The following is a 15,005-nucleotide window of genomic DNA, read 5'->3' on the forward strand; positions in this document are numbered from 1 at the left end:
TAGGAGCGAGAGCCTACAGAACAGAATTGAAGCACTTGTTGCTGTTCTGCGTAAATCCACCCAAGCACCGAGATAATAGTTCATCGCGACTCAATTCTTCATAAATGGGTTTAACAGCATTGAAAACTTCATCTTTCATTGCTGGTTTGTGTTGATAATTGTCGAGTTCGTTGCGAGCTTTAGCCTGTTTCCATGAGCACCAGGAATTTCTCCATCTGGACATCTATCGTGCTGTGGGTTGTCGTCCGTAGAAATCTTATGATAAAGCGTGGCCCATATTTCTTTCTTCATGTTTACAATTGAATCATGATTCCTGCGTATTGCTAGACCAAAATATAGTGATAGATCGTCAATTAATTTTCCAGTTAGCTTGCCTCTGCCACCAATACCTCGTACATTTTTTTTTAAATTCCGAAGTCGCGTTCCCATCCTTTCTTGAACGTGGTCGATACATTCTTTTTTCTTAACGTCCAAATTTTCATATGGTTTCGAGTCTAAAATACCTTTATATGTTTTACTGTCTCCATCCCCTATGTAGTGACTATATTTCAAACTATGGAATTCGTCTGATCGTTGAAATATTTCAATAATTGCGTCAACCTCCATTTTTCCAGCCGATCCCTCGTGATTTTTTTGACAGCTATCTTCGTGTGTCGCAGCCCATTCTTCGTATTCTGCCGTTCCTTCTTTTCGTTTCCAGTCATTGCATTGATTATATATTTTCGAGTTTACATTAACATCAATGACTTTCCCGGTGCACCATCTTATCAATGATGTAATACCTAATAAAGACGAGAATCCCCTCTTCTTACACGTAACGTCGCCTGAAACTACTATCCCTTCTGTAAGTCCCTTCTGTACTGACAATTCTTTCTCTTTAGCAGCTGCGTTCTTCATTGATTTCTCTCGTACGGCTGCGGTAGCAATAGAAATAGTCGAAACGATTTTGTCATAAAATGACTGAAATACTGGATGTGGTAGACATATGAATGAACAAAATTTTTTAATTCCATTTACACCAACACCGAGCAATCGCATAACAAAAACTATACGACGATTTATATCGTATGCATGATTATTTATGACGGGACACGACTTTATATATTTTGGTGAGCATTGTTCACAAAGAATTGCAATTTTGAAACCCAGTCCTCGAATACTTGCTTCTTGAAATTTTACGGGAGATTTACACACTTTGCACACTAGAAATTTAGACATTGCTGCAAAAACAGTCACAAAATCGATGAAACGATAACCAATAGTTGCGTCCACATTGATATGATATTCACCTTCACTCTGTTTCAGTTTCTTTGCCGATGTACTGACACTCTCACTTTCTCCTTCTAACACGTATCGATTCTGTGGCTTCTTTTTGCTGTTTCTCGGTTTCGAGACACGCCTATTTTCTGCTTTTGTCTCCTCTACTTTTGTCTTCCCCATGATGAACAATGCATAAACATTCGAAAGAAACACGTGAAAGACGTTACACAACCACACGTTACAACAAGCAACACGTGAATGATGTTTACACGACCAATTCGTTATGAACTATATAAAATATAGAAGTATTTATGTTATATTATACTGAAAATCCTAACTAGCGACATTTCTACTATCACTATTTCACTATTTGGAACTAAAAGGGCCCGTAATGTGGTTGGTAAATTGTGTATGAGACAGACAGTGTGCGCGCGCTCGGCAGCCCGAGAAACGCTCCGAGAGCGCTCTGCTCCAAACCGATTTTTACACAAGAAAAAGGTTTCGGCCACCTTTCTAATGAATGAATTTCGATTCTATACACTTGAAAGAATATTTTAAGAACAAAACAAATTTTCAATTTTTTTAAAGTGCAAAGGTGGTATTCTGCCTTAATTACGTTTGACAACATTGGAAAATATATGTACTTTCTGCAAATATTGACCAAAAATACTGTTACGTCCTGCTGACTCAGCGGACCCTAGGCTTCTTTTATAAATAAGGGAAATCGAATTTATTATTACTTATCATATGGCCGAATGCACTCAGGCATAATACTACACGACGATATCTCTGGAATTTTCGATACCCCGAAAATACTAACAATCTTGAACCAACTCCTATCCTGTTTCCCACGCGCTTAATCATTGATAACAGTACCACGACATCGTTCTTAGAAATATCGATATTTACTTCTTAAAATAGCTGCCACGCTTTTTTATTTACAAAAGACTTTCGAAATCCTCTTATTGCCACATGCATCTTATCTCCTATAAAATAATCTTCTGGAACATTTCCCCCAAAACCCCACTCTCTCAACCGAGCTGACTTTTTGAGAAAAGTCAAAAGCCTCACTCACTTCTCGCCGATCCAGCATCCAGGACAGACGCTTCTCTCCAGCACCCCTTCAGGGTTTCTTAACAATCTAGCCAACTTGTGGCTTAGACCGACCAGTATTCTTCACTTGTTAATTATTCGGTGCAACGATCTTGTGCCTTCTTGGGCCATTGAGAGCGATCCTGCCGAAACCAGCTGCCTGTCCTTGGCGCAGAATTTGAGGCATCTATCCTCACAGAGACGCAGCAACCACACCTTTCATTGTCTACTAAGATCGGAGAAGTCCAGCAGTAATTATTTATATTTTCTTTTACCTGAGTGACCTCTTTCGTTTCATTTTTTATCTTTCTTCTCTCTCTTTTCTTTTCCTTACGTTTTACTTCCGTTTTCTATCCCCCTTGGCATTCCTCCTTAATTGTAAAATCCGGTATCAGTGGCCCAATCCTTTCGATCACAGTCGGACATAACGAACACGGAATATTGTTCTGAGTAATCGAGAATCATTGTTCTGAGCGCGATTGTTAACCACATATGTATACAGACAAATTATAAAATCTTACAAATTTTATTTCATTGTGAACTTCCGTCTAATCACTAATAAAACAAGTTGTTTGTAATTGTAAACCAATCACGTTTTCCAAATAATTATTCTCAACCAAAAATTCTCCCTTCCCTTAACTGTCGCTCACGGTCCTATCCCAGGTAAAAGGATTCAGTTCCTTGACCTAAATAAAGGACTACCGACGTACGTCTGCGCCAGATAAAGGGGTCATTCCGATATTTGATCTGTTCCGCAGATTTGCGAGTACGTCGGAGCTTGCGAAAGCAAGCGTCAAGTTGCGTTCCTCCTCTAGGACGTAACAATACGATACTACGAACTGTAATTGACTGCGTTCAGCAGAACAAAGTGGAAAATATGGAACTAATATGGAACTAATATGGAAAAATCTTGGTTCTTCCATTATTTCAGCATATTCTAACGCATTTATAACTGGTATGTTTACTATTATATCGTCTAAATCCATTATTGTTACACAGTTTTATTCTATAATTAAAATGCAGTGAAATTTATATACTATTTTCTCTTAAATTTCGTATTTATTATTTCTCTTACGGATATGTAAAGTCAGCTATTACTTTTCACTTTTAACCGTCTTAGTATCGAATCATTCTTCTTCTTAATAACAGTGTGCTTCTATGTGTATTCTTATACTCCACTTTCTGTACTTTGCATAACGTATCACATACGTTTCGAGAGAAACGGATAGTATTACCCATTCATTGCATTGCGAATGATAATTTGCATATACGCTTCACTTCCGACTGTCAAGAATACGGTTCTAGGGATTTTCCATTGCGATTAGTCGAAACTTGCCACTTACGTATACGCAAGTAGTTCAAGAATAGGGCCCCAGGAGGAGAAAATATGCGAGCGAGAGAGAGAGAGAGAGAGAGAGAGAATCGATAAAAATAATAAGGTGAAAATACGTTCTTTTATTAATTATTTATTTATTATATTACTTTATATATAACCTATATCTTAACTTAAAAAATATATTAGGTGTGTGAATTAATTCGGTCCTTTTTTTCTTCCAAAAAAAATTTTAATATGAAAAAACATGAAAAAGTACACTAATCAAAGTATTTGCCATCGCTTGCTATTATTTTTTCCCATCTATCTGGCAATTGTTGCATTCCGTGACGAAAAAACGACTCGTCCTTCGAAGCGATTCATTCATTGAGCCATTTCTCTATTTCTTCATAATTGTTGATATGCTGGTCCGAAAGCCCGTGTGCTATTGATCTGAACAAGTGATAATCGGATGAAGCAATGTCTGGTGAATACGACAGGTGAGGTAAAACGTCCAAGCCAAGTGCTTCCAAGGTCTTCACAATCTTTCCAACATGTGGGCGAGCGTTATCGTGCTGGAAGATCATTTTGTCGTGTCTCTTTGCATATTCCGGCTGCTTATTCTTCAATGCGTTGTTTAAACAGATCAATTGTTATTGGTAAAGTTCGGCAGTGATGGTTTGGCTCTGTTTTAATAGTTCATGATACACTACATCCTTCTGGTCCCACCATATACAGAGCATTACTTTCTTGCTTCCGCTTTAGTATCGATGTGGATAGTTTTCCTGGGTCGCTAATGAATTTCCTTTGTTTGGGATTATCGAAATCCATTTTTCGTCTTCAGTCACAATACGATGCAAAAAAACCTCTTCTTTTTTGCCTGGCAAACAAGATTTCAGACATAGCTTTTCGCCTCTCGATTTCTCTTTTTTTCAGTTCGTATGGCACTCATCTTCCTTCTTTGTAAATCTTTCTCATGGCTGCTAAACGCACTGAAATTGTTGATCGATCAACATTCAACAATTGCGCGAGCTCATGTTGCGATTGACACGGATCTTCATCATTAGCGCCTGCAACTCCTCGTCCTCGAACTTCTTCGGCTGACCTGGACGAGGTTTCGATACTGTCACATCGACACTGAAATCATTACTTTTGAAACGTCGAAACCATTCTTTGCATGATTTATCGGTGGGAGCATTTTCACCATAAGCTTCTACGAGCATTCGATGAGCTTCAGCGGCTGTTTTCTTCAAATGAAAACAGAAAATGAGATCTTCCCGGAAATGATGCTTCTTTGGCTCGAATTTCGGCATTTTCGAAACAGATAAACACGATGTTATTGTTACAAACCCAAACGTTTATCAACTAAATATTATTGCCAGATATAAAAATAAAGCTTTTTGCAGACATTAGAGGTTAGAAAATTACATAGTACAGTAATTGACCGCCAGATGGACCGAATTAATTCATACATCTAATATATACGGTGTCCGGAATGTTTTGGAAAGAAAAAATTGTGAAGATTAATTAGATCCAACTGAGAAGAAAAGTACCATTCTGCAAAAATCGTAATAGTTATAAAGTTATTAATTAAAACGTCTGAGCCAATGAGCACACGGAAAACATGTACCTGGACGGAAGTATGGTGACAATAAATAAGTCAAATGACTTACTTCTGTGTATTCATAGTAAAGACAATCGGTTGATTGCACGAAGTGAGTCATCATACAAGATCCTTTCCTCATCATCAATGACAAGATGCATTAACGCACTAGCTATGCTCTACAGTACTAAACATCCAGGCTCATGTAACTTTTGCACTGCACGTAAAGTTACTTTTTTCAACGAATATCTTGAACTCTCGGGAAATCGCTTCGCATAAATGCAAACTGCGGGCCTGGCCTCAACGCCGGGATCTCCGCTGACCGGTTGGCGGATGAGCTCCGCCAGCTGGTGGAGGAAAAGGGCCCCGGTTATCGCGTCCAGAGACCGGTGCGGTCTGCAGCGCTGCGACTCACCAGGCTGGACGTGACGATCGGGGCCGGCTGCTGTGTCCCTCGCTGGGGAGTGCTCGCCCGAGGAGATTTCCATCGGTGAGTACAGCCTATCGCAGCGGGGGACGGCCACTGCAGTGGTGCGGTGCTCGCTGGCGACGGCCGCTAAGGTTGTCGCGGCGGGGCGGGTCCAGGTGGGCTGGACCCGCGCCGGGGTAGTGGCGCTGCCCGCTCGCGCGATGTTGTGTTACAGGTGCTTGGAGCCTGGGCGCGAGCGGTGCAAGAGTGCCATCGACCGCAGCGACCAATGTTATCACTGTGGTAACCCCGGCCACCGCGCCACACAATGCAGTGCAACAGCGGCACACTGCAACGTATGTGCGGAGGCTGGCAGAAAAGCCGACCATAAGGTCGGCGGACCTACCTGCAAACCCCTCTTAGGACGAAGGAAAAGAAGGAGAGGGACGAGGAAACCGACCAAACCAGGAACCGAGAAAGAGGGGAGGAGTACTCCTTCTCCTCCTCCCCCTCCAGCGAAGGACAAGGGAGAGGCCGCGCCGGCCTCCCCGCCTGCGAGGGAAATAGTGGAAAGGAGGGAGATCACGCCGGCCCCTCCTCCCTGCGGGGGAGCTGACGGCGATGGAGGTGGTCGTAACACCAGATTTGGACTCCACCCAGAAGATGGACATCCAGGAGGAGGTAAGGCCCCAAAGGGAAAAAAGGAAGAGGAACGCCATGGAGGCCACAATCGTCACGATGGAGCCGGAGGAGGAGGAGAAGGCAGCAGCAGGGGAAAAGGAGGCAGCGCCATCCCCCCCGACGGCAGCGGTGGATAAGGTGAGGAGGGTGGAGGCAATAGCCACATCAACAGCCGTAGCGGGGGAAGTCGGAGGACGCGTCATCCCTGATTTCCCTAGTTGAAGGCTCCCCCTCGTACTCCCGAGAGGAGGGGCCTAATCAGGTAGAGACCCCCTAGTAGCCTCCGCGGAGGCACCCGAACTGGAGACCACTACCACGGCCGATATCCCCCTGGGGAGATTGAGGCGGCGTTATCGCTGCCTAACATCTCCCCGAGGAGGTTGGAGGGGGATCACCCGGAGGAGGCGTGAAAGGCTTCGCCTTCACACTACTCCGGGTCTCCCAGGCCAACCTCGGCCGCGGTCACCGAGATCAGGACCTGTGGGTAAACAGGCTCGTGAAGCTCGGTGCCAGGCTGGAGGTGGTTACAGAGTCGTCGTGGGTACCGATCGGTAATCCCAACTGGTCGGACAGCCGCGACGGCTCGTTGGCCGTGGTGGTCAATCCCGCAACGGACTTCCCCCCTGCAAAGTCAGGAAGAGGGGGGCTCGTTCGTGGCAGTCGATTATGGGCCCGTCACTGTGGTGGGGGTCAGGAATAAGACCGGCCTCGGAGAAATTGCCCATATAGTAGGAATCCTCGACAGGATCGGGGAGGTGGTACGACAATGCCACCCCCGACCTGTGGTCGTTGCCGGGGACTTTAACGCCCACTCTATTGAGTGGGCCTGCAGTCTCCGGCTGGAGGATCCCCGGGACAAGGCCGTGGTCAACTGAGCGGCGGGACTCGGCCTCCTGCTCATGAACAGGGGGTCGACCAGCACCTGCGTGCGGCCGAAGGGGGAGTCGGTCATAAACTTGACATGGGCTTCCCCTTCGGTCGCCCGGAACTTCCGGGAGTGGGTGGTGGAGGTGGAGAGCGAAACGTTGTCTGATCACAGATATATTCCGTGGTTTTTCCGCCTCCTCACCCCTCAGCGGGTGCTAGACCGCCGCCCGGGGAAGGGGGACTTTCCCTTCCCCAAAAGATAGGCTCTCGGTCGACTGGACGCGGATAGGTTCCAGGCGGCCGTCCTCGTGGCCACCTGGCATCTTAATCAGAGGCCAGGTGAGTGACACCCCAGCCCCCCACTGGAGGGGGCCAAGGAAATAGTGAGCATCGTGGTGTCGGCTTGCGACGCCGCGATGCCACGGTCCCATTCCCGTCAGCGCCATGCCGCATATTGGTGGAACGAGGCCATCGCCGAACTCCGGCAGGCCTGTATCCAAGCCAGGCGGGAGTATTCCCGGGAGCCCGGGAGCACGACGGGGATGCCGCAAGGACGAAAGAGGGCTACCTCGGAGCGAGGCCCTCAAAACAGCAGAGGCTATGTCGAGAACCTGGGAACAACTGGTGAGCTCCCTGGATGACGACCCGTGGGGGCGCCCATATAAACGGACGATGGGGAAGATTCGTCCATGGGCGCCCCCGCCGACGAAGTCAATGGACCCTCAGGACCTCAGGGGGCTTCTTGACACCCTCTTTCCGAGAGTGGAAGAAGGCTGTTCCCAGATCCCCGTTTCTGAAATTCAGGATCGGGACTGGAATGAGGATCTGGGGGTCACACCGGAGGAGTTCACCAGGGCCAGGAGGAAGCTTGGAGCCAAGGGCAAAACCCTTAGCCCCGACGACATTTCTGGCCAAGCCTGGGCTCTCGCCCTCTGCGAAGGGAACCTATCCGCAACCACGCGGGATGTTTTTAACAGGTGCCTGAAGGAGGGGGTTTTTCCCCAGGAGTGGAGGAGGGCCAAGTTGGTCCTCCTCCCGAAGGAGAGCAATACGCCTGGCGAGGCGCCGGCCTATAGGCCGATATGCCTGCTGGACGAGGCGGCCAAGATGCTGGAACGCATCATTGCTGACTGCCTCGTCCAGCACTTGTCCTCGGAGGGGCCGGACCTCCGAGGACAAGTGCGACAACCAGCACGGGTTCAGGCCCGGACGCTCGACGCTGGGTGCGTTCCAGTAGGTCCGAGACCTGACCCATACGGTCGTGGAGGGGGACGGGGTGTTGCTCGCGATATCGTTGGACATAACGAATACGTTCAACACCCTGCCCTGGCCAGAGATTGGACGGGCCCTCGAGTATCACGGGATGCCCATCTATCTCCGGCGCATCTTGTCGGCTTACTTCGGGGGCAGGGACCTCGCCTACTTGGGAAGAGGCGGGTCCAAAGCCGGTGCATCATGGAGCGCGGTGTTCCGCAGGGGTCGGTACTTGGCCCCCTGCTATGGAACATCGCGATCGACCGGATGTTGCGCTCTCCCCTCCCCCACGGTTACCACGTAGTCTGCTACGCAGACGATACGCTGGTATTGGCCGGGAGGAAGGACTGGGGGGAAGCCCGCTTCCACGCTGAAGCGGCGCTGGCATCGGTGGTGGGCACCATCAGCGACCAGCGGCAAGGTGGCCCTCCAGAAGACACAGGCTATGTATTTTCATGGTAAGGATCGGGGGGGCCGCCGCGCACCCGGGTCCTGGTGGATGGTGTCCATTTCTTCGTCGGGCCCACGATTAAATATCTAGGCCTAACGCTGGACGGCCGATGGGGATTTGGGCCGCACTTCAGGCAGCTGGCCCACCGGGTTCGCGGGCAGGCCAGGCTCTAACCGGTCTTATGTGGACCCAGGGGGCCCAGGTTGGCGAGCTCGTCGCCTATACGTTGGTGTCGTGCTATCGATTGCCCTCTACGGGGCGCCCATTTGGGCGTCTCGATTATTAGCCACCGGCTGCAACAGAAACCTGTTGCGCCATGTCACGCGGCCGGTGGTACTGAGAGCGGTTCGGGGTACAGCACCGTCTCGTACATGGCGACGCCCACCCTGGCAGGCTCCCCACCCGTGGAGCTCCTAGCCGAGGAAAGGCACCTCCTATATTGGAGAATGAAGGAGTTTTGCGGGCTGGGTGAGCTAACGGTCAGGGGCCTGGCGGCCCTGAAAACCCAGGCCAGAGCCCGGGTCTTGGACCGATGGTCGGCTGAGTTGGCTGATCCCCGGGTACTCGGGCTCCAAACGGCCGAGGTCGTCCGGCCCTGTCTGCCAGAAATGGTGGACAGGAGAGGATGCGGACCGTCCTTCCACCTGATGCAGGTGCTGACCGGACATGGCTGTTTCGGAAAGTACTTGCACCGGATAAAGAAGGAACCACCACCGGATGCCACCACTGCCCGTAGTGATTGGACACGGTGCACCATACGCTGGCTTCATGCCCCGCATGGAGTCAGCAGCGCCGTGTCCTGGCCTAGGCGGTGGGGTGCCGGATGGAGGCACTCTCGCTTCCGCGCATGGTGCGGGAGCGAGGAGGCATTGGGACGGCGGCCTCCTTCTGTAGGGACGTAATGCCCTGGAAGGTGGCCGCCAAATGGAACCATCGTCCTGGTCGTCGTCGTAGACGGCGACGGAGAAGGCGGCGCTCTCCAGGAATAGGGAGCGGGCCCGAGGTGGCGCCGGCCGAAGAGGAGCGGCCACCTGTTCGCCGGAGGCCACCCCCTCGACCGCCTCGGGCCCGCCTTCGGAAGCGTGGGGGAGGAGCAAAGGGAAGGGCGTGAGCCCTCCCGCCTCCCCTGCGCGCCGGTAGAGGTAGGACAGGGGGAGTGAAGGCCAGTTTGGGGATGGGTCTCACTCCCCTGCCCCCCCCTAGCTAGCAGTTGAGGGGGCGTGAAGAGAGGGTGAGTGTTCCCCTCTCTCCAATATGAAACCGGAAGGTCAACCCGGTCGAAATACCGACCGAGATACCGCGCCTCCTGACTCCACTGGGAGAAGGAAGGGCGCGGGGTAATCGGACATGGGGCTCCCGTAGAGCCCTGGGACCGGGGTGTCGGGGAGGGAATGCAGACGCAGTTCCCCTGACTCCCCCCACTTCGGCCCGATCGGTAGACACCCCGGTAGAGTTTTAGTGAGTAGGAGTCTCACATAACCCCCGCCTCCTCCAAGAGGCAGGGGTATCCATGATGGATTTCTCCACCGTTATCAAAAAAAAAGGATGCGAACTGCGGCACCCACAGCCCGTACATTCGCCCACTAATCCGTACTTTCACCCGCTAACCCGCTAGGCAATAATCATATCGGCGTATTCCTTTGGAGTAAGTTTCATTTTTTGTTGCGAAAGAGCACGACGCATATCAAACGATTCTACGCGACTGAAGACGTGTTCGACGGATCATTGTTGTAGACGACGATCATAAATAAAAGATGATCATCTATCTTGCGACCCGGCGAGAGGAAGAACAATATGCTGCTATTTATGTTTTATCTCGCTGCACTTACGTCTCGCTGCCAACAGTTGCTAGGTCGACTGGGCGGTGCTATAACTCGGGAGACTGCGACGCTTCTCTAATCATCCATCTCGGCGCGCGCTTGTCAGATTTCTGCTATTAATAATTCGATAATTATCGCGAATATCGCAAAATAGTATGGGACCTTTATATTTGCTTTAATCCGAACTATGTCTCCACGAGATTTTATTCTTCAACCTATTCGCAAATCGCTATACAATAAACAATATGTTGTAAATACTCTTCAGCCTACTCTCAAATTGCTCTAGAATAGGCGCTAGAATAGATTTTCTTATCTAAAGGAAATCAAATGTGCAAAAACTTACGAAATAGTTAAGAAAATTATTAAGAAATATGATGGAATTCGTACGTCGATTAAATCTGCTGCTGAAAGTCATCATTTGCTATTGTCATCGTTACTAACAAAAAGTAAATTAAACTCTTTTTCGTTATTATTTAATATTCTTTTTCGTTCTCGCGATATTTTAATGTTATATAAAAAATTCTGCATATAAATGATAATATAACTTGAAGCAGAGCTAAGATTAGATAAGTGTTCTCTATAAAAAGGATTATAAACTTATATAATATTAATATAGTTAAATCGGTTTTATATAATATTTAAAAATTTGTTAGATGAATGACTTTACAATTTATCTGCAGTTTCACTGAATAAACGACACTTTACACTACACTAAAATAATGTATAATATTAATTATAAATTAATCGAGTTTGCTTTCAATCTTTCAATGCATTTCAAATGCGTCGAACATTTAAATTCGTGCCTTTTCATTGGTTAGAAAAAGAATCACTATCTGCTATCCTTTTTCCTCTACATCTCCCTTGAAAGTAGTAATTAGAAAGAAAGAAACCATATTTTCTTCCTTTTTCCTCTACAATTCCTCTGGTCGAGCATGTGCACTCCGTTTTTGCCTTCACAAAATCGGCCGAGTTGCGCTACTGTACATGTAACGGTCACACCACCGGGTTCGGTTTTTCTTATCGATTCGGCCCTATGCTCGCGATCATTCGCAATGATTCGGGCGCAGGAATCTTTTAGAAGAAGATGAACGTTTAATAATCGTAAACCTGTGTGTGCGTGCGTGCGTGCGTGCGTGCGTGCGTGCGTGCGTGCGTGCGTAGAAAGTGACAGTTTATTCTTCTATTCTTAAGCACGCGGCGACCGCGTGTCGTCGCGTGATGTCCCACTGTTTGGGTGTTGTTTTGTGTGGCGAGGTTTTTGTTTCGCTATGGTCGCTGGAGACAATCGCTTTCGTATACACTATATCGATGTTATTAATGCTGAGATGTAGTTTTATCCATGAGATAATAGAGGGACATTTCCCTGTGTCGAAGCGTGACAAAATTTACATAAACGGAATGACCGGGGAGAGATTATATACATATACTAGGTGCGCAACTAAGTTTCCGGGTTTTTTTTATCAATGGAAAATAGACAATTTCAAGAGAAATACAAAAAATGGTTTGTTCAAAGTATCGTCCCTCGCTAGCTACACATTTTTGCCATCTCTCTAGCAATACATGAATACCGCGACGATAAAACGACGCGTCTTTGGACCGAAATCATTCATCCAACCAATTTTGCACTTCTTCGAAATTGGCCAAGTGTTGCCCAGCCAAGCCATACGCCATCGACCGGAACAAGTGATAATCGGAAGGGGCCAAGTCTGGCGAATACGGCAGGTGCGGATTTCAGCGTTTTGATGGTGTCCTGGACGATGGAAGCGCGATGGCACGGAGCGTTGTCGTGTTGCAATATCACTCGTTTGTGTCTCGTGTCCCATTCTGGCCGTTTTTCGAGCAATGCATGCATGGTTCAAATTGATCAGTTGTTGTCGGTAGCGATGCCCATTGACAGTTTCGCCCGGTTTCAGCATCTCATAGTATACGATTCCTTTGTGGTCCCCAAACGCAGAGCATTCTTCTTTCCGAAGCGATTTGGCCGTGCTGTCGATGTTGATGCTTCGCCAGGTGAAAACCACGATTTTTTGCGTTTGGGATTCTCGAAATATATCCACTTCTCATCGCCAGTAACAATTCGATGCAAGAAACTCTTTCTTTCATGCCGCAAAAGCAAAATTTCGGAAGTGGCTCGATTTTCCATCTGTCTCTCAGTCAACTCATGCGGCACCCATTTTCCTCCCTTTTGAATTTTTCTCATGGCATGTAAACGTTTGCAAATACCTTGGCGAGTCATGTTTAATGCCTCCGCAAGTTTATCTTGTGTTTGCGTATCATCTTCATCCAATAACGCTTGCAGATCGGCGTCTTCAATTTTTTTGGTCTTCCGGAGCGCTCCTTGTCCTCAGTGTCGAAATCGCCACTTCTGAAGCGTTTAAACCAATCTTCACAGGTAGTTTTCGATGGTGCATGTTCGCCGTAGGCCTTCTCAAGCAAATGACGTGCTTCAGCTGCACTTTTTTTCAAGTTAAAGCAGAAAAGCAAAGCTGTCCGCAAATGCTGTTTATTTGGCACAAAACTCGACATCTTCGTTGTTAGAAAAAATATTTTTGCGTTGCGATATGTGTTGGTACTACGACTGGTTATTGTTAACAGATGTCCAAGCTATAAAAAAACAACTTCAGACATGTATATCGATTACATGTGTCGTTAGCGCCATCCATGTGTGAAACCCGGAAACTTAGTTGCGCACCTAACATATAGCGGATCGAGCTGGAACAGCTGATCGAGCTGTCCCTAGCAATGGGAATTCTAAACGGATATTGCCGGTGTATCTGGCCAGTTTTAAAAGGCCGGGCATTTGTCTCGGACTACGGCTGCTAGTCGCAAGAACGTACGTAAAAACATGTCGCGTCGCGTTATCTCTACCGCAGTATCTATACAAGAGCGTGGCTGTGAACCGAGGCGCTAGGCTCGCGATCGTCCAAAAGAACTTTCGGTGTGTTTCTTTAGTGATTCCGATGAATATCCCCCGACAATGCGTATAATGAGGCTAATTGCCAGTCCCTTTACGAAGGAAGCGTGACATCGCTATTTGGTAGAATCAGAAGGTATGACGCGCTTTTGATAGCAGGATTCCTAGCGTTTTCCGCCGGACCGTGCGGCTGGAGCTCCTCGTTGGTGGTGACGAGGAAGCTATATGCGGCCGTGCCCCTGCCTTCTCAGAATCCTCTATACGTAGTAGAGTGGAAAACAGAAGACACAATTACGAGAACGTTTCGGAAAATTCACCGGAGCAATAGCAAACTCGCCGCTCGATCTCTAAATAGTAAAATTGACAGAATAGTGAGAATCGTTCCGGAAAACACACCGGAGCAACGACAAACTGGCCGTTCGATCCCTAAATCGCAAGACGGCACAATAATGAAAATCGTTCCGGAAAACGCACCGGAGCAACGACAAACTCGTCATTCGATCCCTAAATCGCAAGACGGCACAATAATGAAAATCGTTCCGGAAAACGCACCGGAGCAACGACAAACTCGTCATTCGATCCCTAAATCGCAAGACGGCACAATAATGAGAATCGTTCCAGAAAACGCACCGGAGCAACGACAAACTCACTGTTCGATCTCTAAATCGCAAGACGGCACAATAATGAGAATCGTTCCAGAAAATGCACCGGAGCAACGACAAACTCGCTGTTCGATCTCTAAATCGCAAGACGGCACAATAATGAGAATCGTTCCGGAAAACACACCGAAGCAACGGCAAACTCGTCGCTCGATCTCTAGATCGCAAAGACGGTACAAGAACGGGAGATCGTTCCGGAAAACTCACCGGAGCAACGGCAAACTTGCCGCTCGATCTCTAGATCGCAAAGACAGAAAGTAATCGCAGTTGCCGATGACTGCGGCCTGGTAGATTACTTATCCTGTTTTTGATTCTCTGGAGGCTCTCTGAAGATGCTCTGTGATACTTCTGAGGAAAAACGATCCGAGAAGGCTGTTCTCTGGTCGAATTTCATCGGGATTATATACCCGTGATTTTCCATCCTCGGTTTCTTTCGGTCATAATGGATTATCCTGATTATCATCGGGATTAATCGTGAGGATGCGGCGGTCGCCGATTATCTTTTCGACGACGCCGCGAGCTCGGCTCGGCGGCCGATCTTTCCCGAGCGTTATCGCCTGGTGTTCGGTTAATGTCGGCTGACGGTGAGCGCTTTCAGGCGCGGTGGTAGCGCGGTTCGGAGGGGCGCGCGCTCATTTGACTGCCACGTGATGTTTAGCGGCAGTCAGCGTAACGATCAAAAA

Source organism: Harpegnathos saltator, unplaced genomic scaffold (assembly GCF_003227715.2).
Source record: "Harpegnathos saltator strain DR-91 unplaced genomic scaffold, Hsal_v8.6 scaffold67, whole genome shotgun sequence".
NCBI lineage: Eukaryota > Metazoa > Arthropoda > Insecta > Hymenoptera > Formicidae > Harpegnathos > Harpegnathos saltator.